Source organism: Phoenix dactylifera, chromosome 14, assembly GCF_009389715.1.
Source record: "Phoenix dactylifera cultivar Barhee BC4 chromosome 14, palm_55x_up_171113_PBpolish2nd_filt_p, whole genome shotgun sequence".
NCBI lineage: Eukaryota > Viridiplantae > Streptophyta > Magnoliopsida > Arecales > Arecaceae > Phoenix > Phoenix dactylifera.
The window spans coordinates 13903392-13915113 of record NC_052405.1 but is presented as its reverse complement, the minus strand read 5'-3'; the positions used below and the strand labels follow the sequence as shown (position 1 = coordinate 13915113).

The following is an 11722-nucleotide window of genomic DNA, read 5'->3' as shown; positions in this document are numbered from 1 at the left end:
ACCCCCAATTGTGGAATTCGCCCACTATTTGATGTCTCATATTACCTTTTTGAGGGGGAAGGAGGTACCCATCCTCAAACCCATGACAAAGTTATCAAGTAGGAGAGGTCCTACAAACCAAGGTAACAAGGACAGCCTGGAAAGTCGACCATACCTGACCATAAAACTTCAAAGGGTGAAGAGATGGTGGAATGTGATTGAGTTTTTTTGCTTGGATTTGACACAAACTTTTTTTTTTCTCATTTTTCAGTTCAATCGCCGTTTGAAAAATCGATTACTGTAAAAAAAAGATTCTGAAGTGTCCATTTATGTTAGCTTCTTGTTAACATGATGAATCAATCAGCCACTGTATTTATCTATACTTTTTCCATCTCAAACCTAATTAGCTGAAATCTTGTCCTCAGGTGCTTCCAGTTACTTTAGAATGCCAAGATCTCAGTCCCACACCTCCTCCTAGTTGTTCCTACTTTAGTTGCACCTACTAAGGTGCAAGCACAAGCCAACTAGAGTACAGGTCCAAAACCCTTGCCATATCAGGGAGTGGCCACATCCTTGTGTTGCATACATGAGACAATATTAGTTTACTTGCAGGCTGCATGTTCTGGAACATGAATGATCGATCAGAAAGCATTATTTGTTAATTAATTCCAGCAAACTTGCTGGCTTGTCAGCAGGTGCAATCATATTGTGTCCTATTAGATGGTAAGGATTTATTGAGAATAATGGAAGCTGAAAAGGAGATAGCAGATTCGGAACTTCCGGATTGAAGGAAGTTTGGTTGCTTACCAGTTATGACTACATACTGCGACGCAGGAAGCTCCTGAGGTTTAATTTGGTAATGGCGCTTAGGGGGAGCAGTGATGGAATCCACGCTTACTGGTACAGCGCAAGACCTGAGAACCAGGAAAAAGAAGAATGATTGAGCTGCATGAATTCATTGCAACTGCCTTAACCACACTTTCTGAAAATTATCAGGCACTTGGTGTTTGACCTGTGGGCTATCATGCGGGTTTAATGGTTTATTTATAGGTCTGTTATTCTTTTTGGTCTCATGTTGTAGGTTGAATTTAGGAAGGAACAAGAACTATTTCACCTACTTATCCCTATTTGCCATGTTAAAATATTTTCTGGTATAGATCTTGTGACATCTATTTATTATCCGGTATCCAGTACCAATGAAAACAACAGTTTTCTGGTATAGATCTTGTGACATCTATTTATTATCTGGTGTCCAATACCAATGAAAACAACAGCAGCACCGGTCAGGTGTGAAGTAGTTGTTTGTATTTTTACTTCTTAATTCTTCAAAGATTCAGTGACTTTTTGGTCAGAGAATGGGTTGTGGCATAATGGTTTGATTTGGCTAACCCAATAAGGTTATTTAGGTTGGAAATTAAACTTATTATTCTTATTCCAAAGTGGACAATTTGATTGGAGGACTGATCTTTCATCTTCAGGTTTGCACTGGAACCAGTATAACCTGAACCTTGATTAAGCTATACCCGAAACTGTGCCTGAAAAACCCAGGTACGCATGCAAATCAACCAAATCAGATCTGAAATGATGTCCAGCCATCTAATGAAAAAGAACAACAGCAGAAAATTTCATGGCATGGTACTGTTTCATAGCCATCTATACTACTGATATCGACAACACATGGAATGGAAACTAAACATACCTCAAAGTATTATTTTTCTCAAGGACAGCATACTATGATTCAACTTGAATGACTATGCCATTGGCAGACTTGTAAAAGCACACCCAGAATAGCAGGAGAGTTTTCGTCAAAGTTAATTAAGAGACCTTTCAGAGTTCTATGAATATCACAGATTCACACAAGATGCTTCTTCATGATATAAATACAATCATCAAAAATTTGGAACTATTGGTTCTAACAAAAATGGCAGGAAAGACCAGATACCAAGTACAGTTTTGTGGTCATCTACTAAAAAATGATTGAACTCTAATAAGCAAACGTGACAAATTTCAACCATTATAGCAGATTTTTTCCGAAGGTCACCAAAATCTTTATCCTCAATCCGCTCCAATTTATCAAGATAACAGACAGATAATAATGATTCAAGAATTTCACTACATGCTGCCAAGTCGTGAGTTAAATGAAAAACATGAAAAACCATTTGACAGAGCACGAATGAGACGGCTGAAAGCTGACAGCAGCAGTTAAAATTACAAGCCTTTATTTCTTTTAGTACAAAACAAGCAGTAGGAACTGCAGCAAGACACAGTCATTCTTTGATTATTACTGACACAGACAGCAGTTCAGAGAGTGGCGAAAACATCCCAATATGGAGATCTAAATCTAGAAATGCAGGAATATGAAAAATTTACTCGATTAATGTCTACTGAAGTTGGAGCTTTTTAATTGATTCAATTTGCTCCGCAGGGTTCAATCCCTTGGGGCAGGCATAAGCACAGTTCATTATAGTGTGGCAGCGATATAGCTTGAAATGATGGCTTGAACTCATTGTTTATTGCCTCAAGACGCTTCTTTATGTACCGGTCACGGCTGTTCTGTATCCACCTGCATGACAAAGAAGGGGAAAAAATCTCACAGGTGTCAAAGATTTTTATAAATATATGAACATTGGTAAATCTGCTGAAATTAACAATCAGGTACGATAGAAAACAAGCATAAATGCAAGCAGATTTTGTTGAGGTTGCCACAATTGGAATTGATGATAGAATACCAGGAATTAAGTGGGAAAAGATCAGCAAAAAGTGCGTGAAAATCAGAAAAAACACAAGAAAAAGAGCTTGTATTAGCTGGTCTCCAGGCATTTCTACCTCTTAGCATCCCTTGGGATTCAACACATTCCCCAGGACATTTCCCAGGAATTTGTCTGCTATGGTAAGACAATATTCGACCCCATACTAGGATGACATTCAAGGCTAAAACCCAACAAAATGGTTTGTATGCTAGTAACTATAATATTTGCGATGTAAAGACATTCTTTCACATAGTTAAAGGACTATTTGAATGAAGGCAACGGATCCCCTCCAACCCAAGGGCCTGTTTGGGTAATCCAGTAGGATTGGGCTGAATTTCCTGCTGGATTCGTAGATTAGGCTGCCTATTTAAGCATGGTTTATACCAACCCAACATCTCTCAGCTTGAATCCTGTGAGAAGAAAAAAGAGACCTCCATGGTCCTTTTTGCAGACAAACAGACCCATAGATTGGGAATTAGGCTAGGACTTGGACAGGCCTTAGAAAATACGGGCTGGGCAGGCCAACAGGCCCGATTCTTGCAGGATATTCTTGCGGGAATATCCAAACATACCCTAAGTTGCGGAAAATTCGTACATGGCAGACTTTGTTTGGGTACAAAAGAATCTGGGAAGATTCTTTTTCTATTCATAACCACCTTCCCTGTTGTATTAGTGGGCCATAATTGCACAGCCAATAAAATTTTGCAATGTATCCCATTGTCACAATGTCCTACAGCTGGGGTTGTAGCATATTGCATTCCTGAACAAATAATAGTTACGCATCAAAAAATTCCATGCTTTTAACTTATCACTTTATCTAAAAATTGAACATCATCCTCTAGTGCTTATATTCCCATTCGGTGTCAAACTGCAACTCAAATATCATAACCAGATCAGTATGTGCTGCAGGATCAACCTGTACACTTCTGTGATCTTCCCCAGATGAAACATATCATATAACTGATACAGTAACAATGTGCAAAAAGACTAGCATGCTCTTCAAAGTCTGCATGCAGAAACCACAATACAAACAAGAGAAATAAATGATAAAGAACACTAAATCCTTTGATATGTTATTTTTTTAAATTATTGCACCATCCTGCCGATCGAAAACCAACAAAATCTACACCTGGCCCACCCTAATGGCCCTAAAGACCTATTCTAGCTCCATTCGACTTGGACCCTATACCTTTGCTTTATCCTGCAGTGATTCGACCATGAGGAGAAAGCTTCAAAAAAAGGAGTAACCACCCTCACTCTTCTTTTGACCTTGGCCCCACCTCAAAGATTGCCCGTGTCATAATTCCTCTAGGACAAATCAAGATGGCAGATTATTTATTTCAATTTAAGTGAAATATGTTAAGAAATTTTTCTCATTCAATTCTTTTCCAGAGCAGCTCAGTGAATGTATAGCATGCTCAAGTGGACTACAGACACCCGCTGATTTTAGAATTATCCTGTACAATAGCAATGGCTGCAGAATAAGAACATCGAAGACACAACGCAATAGTTTTCTCCTTCCAATACAATCAATTATGTCAAAGTTCTAGTAACACAAACTACAATAAATATAATAAAATAAACCCTAATAAATCCCTCAAATTCTAGATATCCTTTAGTGATCTATAACAATCAAAATCGTCTCAACTCTCAAGACTTCTTCTGATGACTTTCAGACATAAATAAAATGTCCACTAAATCAAAGATTCTCTAATAACCACCAAATATAGAACTCATTTGTTGAGATTCAGAAGTTAAATGCAAAATAAATGGTATCTATAATGTTTATAAAGGACTGTTCATTAGATCAATTATGTCCATCTCACTCCAAACATTTAGAACTATAGTGACATGTTGGAATGGACAAATAATAAATAACAAATAATAAATTATGATAATTATACTTGCACCTACTACACACAATTAGGGGTGCGTAAAAACAGAGATAGCCAGTTCGCATCATCTGGACGACCCGTAATCACCCTTACTTGGAAGAGATGCACTAAACCTTCAGGTTTTAATAGCTTGACCAAGATTGGGTCCTCGCTACAGGGAGTTGAAATTCGAATCTCCACTTTACCTCAAATCTAATCAAAGATAATCCAGATTGGTGTATCAACCACTACTTGCCTTACAATGCTAGTGCTCAAATATCATTAGAATTTGTATCCATTAGACTGAATTTAATGCCTTTGAGAAGCATCCCTTCTCGACAAGCACAAAACAAATAGAAGCACATAGCTCAAATACATGAACAAATGAAATCTAGCTAGCAAATTCTAAGATAACATTGTGCTTAGAGAATTATAACCACAACAATCCAAGCTTGCTGCAACTATCCGAAGTCAACATTACAAATCCTGGTTTGCAACTAATTCCTTAGTTTAGGCTATCTGTGGTGTTATTTTAAGCTTTTCCATATCTTTTGTCAGAGTTTCCAGCACAAAGAAATGCAAGTCCAATGGTTTAACCAATGTTTTGGATAAGACTTCCATCACATGTTTAACGACCCCTTCTCTACTCTTAAAAGAAAAACTGGTCAACAATTTTATCTTTTTACAAGGCAATCAGTCCATCCTACTACTCTTGATACATACCAAATTCTAATAACACCTTGCCCCAGTCCCCTAATCCCCACTCTCACCTATTTTCAGTCTTGGTAGGACCAAAAAATACCCAAACAGAGCCATGAAGTCCACTTATGAAGTTATGGGACAAGGAAAAAAACTATAACCTATACTCCTCATATTATATGGCCAACACCAAAAACACAGCTCAACAGAACTTTCTGCCTCGATGTCTACACAAACTTGAAGAGTCTCTTGTCTATCTCTGGTACAAAGGAGATATGTCAAAGAAAGCCACCAAGCTCCTCATCACCCATGGTTTCTCTCAAGATCACCCAAAGCCAAACCACTCTTATTCCAAGAAACAATATAGCAAACAAATGTGTCCTAGGATGGTAAACAATTCATGATCCATTGCAAATTTATTCCCACATTGCTAGACATTGAAGGCCAAGAAACAAATCCTTGGAATTAGTTCTGTAGCTCTTCCATTGTTCCAAAAAAAGGCCAAGTCTTAAATATTCCCTGCTACAAGGCTTCTTTTAGTATTTATTAGGACTTAGGAGGAAGAACCTACTTCTCTGTTCTTTCCCAACTAGAATTAACTAGCTTCTTACTATTTCAGTCATTTCCCAGTCCCAACCAAGAAATTACACTAACTAATTTAACTTATATTATGTTCCTCCTAAAACAGGAAGCACTCAATCTCCCTATTCTAGTGTATTGAAAACTATGAAATTTGTGATAGCAAATCTGATAAATATTGCATGTTCCTACTTTAATAAATATGGCATGTTACAATGGAGAACTGGCCATGTTCTTAGACTAAAACTCAAGAGCAACAGTATTTTAGTCCTAGTTTCAAGAATATTTGGACATACTAGCAGTAAAAGCCATGAAGCACCCTTCTTGGTAGGCTAATTTCCATCAGAGCATTGCATGCTTCTCTACGGGAAAGGACAAAGATCAATTTATTTGAAACATCATCTTCATGTTAGGTGCAAGCTTTTGGAGTAGACAAGGTTATTTAACAGGTCTGAATAACAAGCGCCTCCAAAGGACAATGTGAAGCTACTAATAACTAGTGACTGGAAATTGTTCAGTGAATCATCATGAAAAATTCACATGAACATACTACATATGACCAAGCTGCCAAAAAAATCTTGGAGCTGTTCAAAGAGATATAGATGTAACCCAAGGCTAGGATCATGAATTATAGGATGAATGATCAGATTTATGGTGTGCCCGAGCCCCACAGGTGCTCCCATGTATCTCGTGGGCAGTGAGGGATGGTCGCAGGATTGATGTTGTTGAGGACAGTTGGATGGCTGGATTGCTGCTATCCAGATGGCCTACCATGTTCGACCCGGCTACAGTAGCCGGTTGCAGAGTGTGTGATCTTCTGGTTCCCGAAGAGAGTAGATGGGATGTTGACCAAGTCCACCTTCTCTTTGGTGATGCCCTAGCGTAGAGCATATTGGCTACACCCCTACTCTTAGAGCGGACGGTTGACAGGAGGGTATGGAGCCCGACTGGCAGGGCGGGAATTACAATTAGGGATCTCCAGACTATATTGGACTCGGGGCCCAACCGTCAGTTGGAGGGCCATTGGATCTGGCGATTACGAGTCCATCCACGGGTGGCTCTATTCCTGTGGAGGGTGGCATAGGGCATACTACCTACCAGTAGGGTATTGGCTCGGAGGGAGATTCGCCTACCCGTCGACTGTGAGGGTTGTCCGGGGAGGAGGAGTCTATTGGTCACAAGATGTGTTGTTTACTTGCACGCGAGCAATGCAAGTTTGGGGCCTCGCCTCGGCTCATCGACAGTGTTTCACTTCTTCGGAGACATTCCTACACCAGTTGAGGAATTCAGCTCGGAGACCCAATATGGTATAGAGGGGGTGGTATAGGCATATGTGGCATATCACATATGGCTCGACAAAAATGCGCGGATTTTCGATGGCCGAGGGTTCTATCCGAGATCGGTCGTGGACAGGGCCTTCGCACATGTAGCCGAGCTGGTGAGCGCTATAGTTGTGAGCTCACCTAAAGGTGACAGGGACATCTGGGGTTCCTCTTTGGCTCTTACAGCGTCTAGGCATGCGATGATACCTTTGGTATCCTGGGAGCCCCCACTTCCTAGTTTTCTCAAGGTGAATTTTGATGGCAGCATCTCAGAGGGCGGCAACAGATGCGGTGTGGGTTTTGTGATCAGAGACCACAACTCCAGGCTGATTGCAGCTGGAGGACGGCGTATTTTTGATGAGTCTGTCCTAGTGGTGGAGCTGTGTGCGGCATGGAAGGGCTTCGTTCAGGCCAGAGTGCACCTGGGTGCTCGACGGGTCCTTCTTGAGGGTGATTCGGCTACAGTGGTCGACTGGATTCGGAGCGGGCGTGCCAGGACAGACTTGCACCCTCTAGTCTATGATATTTGTCATCTTGTGGGGCAGTTTGACTTCTTCCGAGTCTCGCATATCTTTCAGAAGGCGAACAGTGCGGCGGACTGGGTCGCTTCCTTTACAGCACATCATTCTGGGATCGTCGCATAGGGGGTCTTGGAGCATGTGCCGATGGCACTAGAGCGTGTTTTGTCCTCTAATTATTCTAGGCGTACTCATGGCATGTAGTGAGACGTTGGTTCACCAAAAAAAAAAAAGATGGGCAAGAAGGAAGCAAATGAAAACATTGAGTTCATAACAGCCATATCGTATGCAAGGACAGACTTCCGTTCAGCAATTTGCGATAAAGCATAGCTCTAATTTCACATGCTTACTTCACTCTCTTCTGAACAATTTAAGTCCTAGAAAATGCCCAATATACATTAGTAAATGACTTAATATTGCGCAACAAATCTAGATCATAATCTGAAAAATATGATTCAAGTAAACCACCTATAATCAATTCCTGAGATGCCCTAAAAAATTTTAAAGACAGATAGAAACTTTACTTTTTTTACAAAAAAAAAAAGTGGTTAGCAACTAAAACTTTGAAGGCATATTCTACACATATGACAAAGTGATTAACACAACTAAAACTTTAGAAGGCACTTAAGCAACAACAATGAAATGCTTCCAAAGATAGAGAATTATCAAATAATATATCAAAAAAAATTAAGCATCTATATGGATTAGGATAACGTAATTCAAATGGCTTCTATGACATGACAAGAAAGGTTATGATGTGAATCCGATCTTTTACATCTTAAAGGAACAACAGCTTGAGGAATCAAGAATATCTTTTTTTTTCAGTTGATTATTTTGTTAACTCTAATTGATAGATCATAGATCATCTATATTGTCTTACGTTTCTTCGAAACTACAATGAAATTTATCTTTTCTTGTAACCTCTAAGTCAAAATAATTGAGAATATTAAAGTTTGATCTTTTTACATTTAACAGTGTTGGGGATTGAAGTAGCATACAAATTCACTATGTGCAGCAACATGGTTTAACAAATAAGAGAGGGTAAGATCAACACCCCACAACACACCCCACAAAGGAAGGAAAGTAGAAGCTACACAAAATTATTAACACTAGTGGCACCAACCTACATCTCCAACTTCTCCACAAAACACAATGTTTGCAAGAGATTGCTAGTACTAAACATGCATCTACGTCAATGTCATCTATAAATTCATTTTGCATTTCACTTATATCAAAAAATAGCTCAAGTCTTGAAGTAGAACTACCATCTCAGTGCAGACTAATTGAAGAAGGTGATCCATTGTAAATACTAGCATCAGTATAAAACATGACTACAGTAAAGTTAGCAAAATCATTACCATTTTTTATAATTAAATCAGGAACAAATGGACATTCATGGCTACCAGTATAGAAGCAATTTACAGTTAAATGTGAAGTTTATCATTTTTAGTGGTGCTATAGTGATACAAAATATATCACATGAATCGATATAAAGCTTAGACATTTAAGTAGATATATTAACAGCAATAATCCATTTTACATGGACACAGGAATTTGTGTTCAGTAAGTATACATGTTTAAATGTCCAAGATTTCCAAAATCTTACAATTTCTTCTTACGGACCTATGTTGATTTGTCACACCAGTAGTCTAACACCTGTATCCATCTATCCACAGGGTCCACGACTCCACGTGACATAGGCAAATAATAATAGCACACAATAGTGGCCACTCCAAAGTCCATCTCATAAGAAAATGGGTTGTGCGTATTAAGTAAACCGGCAAAATGCAATCTTTCAGAACATGTTAAGAAGACCTTGCCATTCAATCATATCTTTCACCGGCTCAAAGTTTCTGTTCATAAACTGATTTCATTGCACGATTGCACACGCATGCATGCACACACATGCACCCATGCGCACGCATGCACACGTACGCACCCACCCATGCACACACGCACGCATAAAGCCCCTACACATGCATAAAGCCCCTATAGATGCCAATCAGACCAAAAAATATTTGCATTTTTTTCTTTTAACAAGATAACATATAGCACCACCACTTAATAAATCACTGATTAGTGATCTCGCAGGTTACAAATTAACATTACCACATACTTACACATCAAACAAGAAGCTTATCACTTTCCACTTTCAACTGACCTATTGACCCACCAATAAAAATAACTCACAAGTCCAAACATCAAGCAAAGATATTCAAAATCAGTCAAACAAACACCAAATTTCAGCAATCATATAAACCTATCATCAACCAACAACTTATAGAAATTTATTACCAAATCAAAATCTTTATACTCTATCCACATTCCTCTACTAGCAAAAATCATAACACAAGAAGCAAATCACCACTATCCATGGACGCAACAAAAGATAAACATCAACCAGACACCCAAATACCATGCAAATGATCACAAAAGCCGCCAATCTATAACAGCAGGTCCGGCTCATAAAACAATCAAATAAATAATAACCGTCAATAAAAAACTAATTTTTCCAGCACTACCAGTTAAAATTCGATCAACCAAAACCAAACCAGTCCAGATAACAAAACCGGAAGAAAAGAAGGAAAATGAACAATTCACCATCAGAAAAATCAAATTTTTCCATCGATAACAGTATAATTCACTCAACCGATATCGAACAAACACAAATCACAATAGCTAGCAGCAAAATCAAATGAAAAGAAGGAAAATGGACAGTAGCACATAAGAAAAATCTAATTTTTCCAACACTAACAGCTAAATTCCAATCCAAACCTATAAGCTACAAAGAAAATTGAAGGAAACGGCACAAACCTGTGGGCATGGAGGAGAGCCGCAGGGCCGAGATACGACTCGGGCTTCCATCAGTAACTAGGGCAGGAGGTGCTGCAGCAGGCGCATAGAATGCACTCGTACATCCCGTCCAGCTTGGTCCGGTCCCTCTTGCTCTGCGGGATCTCCTTCGGCGCGTCCTTCTGCTTGAGCCAGGGCTCCACGCTCTTGTACTGGCTATAGAAGTTGGTCATGTCGACCACCAGATCCTTGATCACGAACATGTGGGGGAGAGGCGTGATGCTGGTGGCCGAGGAGGGGATCCTCGTGAGGCAGACGAGCCCGTTGTCGCCGTCGATGTTCATGGCGTAGGATCCGCAGATGCTCTCGCGGCAGGAGCGGCGGGAGGTGAGGGAGGGGTCGAGTTCGTTCTTGATCTTGATGAGGGCGTCAAGAACCATGGACCCACACTCGGAAAGGTCGATCCGGGAGTCCTGGAGGTAGGGTTTGGAGGGATCGCCGGGGTTCCAGCAGTAGATGGAGAAGTTATTGGTTCGCTTCGGCTTGTCACCCTCCGCCTGAAAGGATTTGGGCCTGCGCCTTGAGAAGCCTCGCCGCCGGGGGCGGCGGTGGAGGCGCGGTGGAGGAGAGCCCCCGCGGCGGCCATGGTCGAAGAACGGGAGGGAATGCGCACGGAACTGGGAATCGGGAAACGGGAAACGAGAAGGCGCTTTGCGGCCGACAATTGCCGGTTTTGGAGCAGGTGACCTGGCAGAGCGGGGCCCATTAGAATCTTTATCATGCATTGCGCTAACTCCACAAAAGATACGATAAAATACAAAATTATTTGAGGTTGGATTATAATTCTATTGACTTATGAAATATCTAATATTAGGTTTTATATATCCAAAAATTAAATTATGTCGGTTTGCACCAATCTTTTTAAAAGATGTTTTACATTTTACAAAGTGATATGAATCAAGAATTCCTATTATGGTTAAATACTTTCTTCGATGTGCAATATCTGTTGTAAATTAGTGAAACTTACTGGACTACTGTCATATTCTAGTTTTTAGAAATTGCTGAATAAGTCTAAGTTTGTTTTAGCCTTCAGTTTATTTAGGAGTCAGTTTAAATGTTTATAATCTTTGTTTGTTGAATAAGTTTAGAAGCACGTTGGTGCTCTCAATCTTTTTAGTTGAGATTTTTTAGGAATCTTTTTAGTATAA

General features: G+C 39.8%; 1 pseudogene; it reads right to left on the bottom strand.

Annotated features, from left to right (window-relative positions):
• Positions 1 to 2048: 2048 nt before the first annotated feature.
• On the bottom strand, positions 2049 to 11334 carry LOC103711606 (annotated as a pseudogene).
• Between the last annotated feature and the right edge of the window lie 388 nt (positions 11335 to 11722).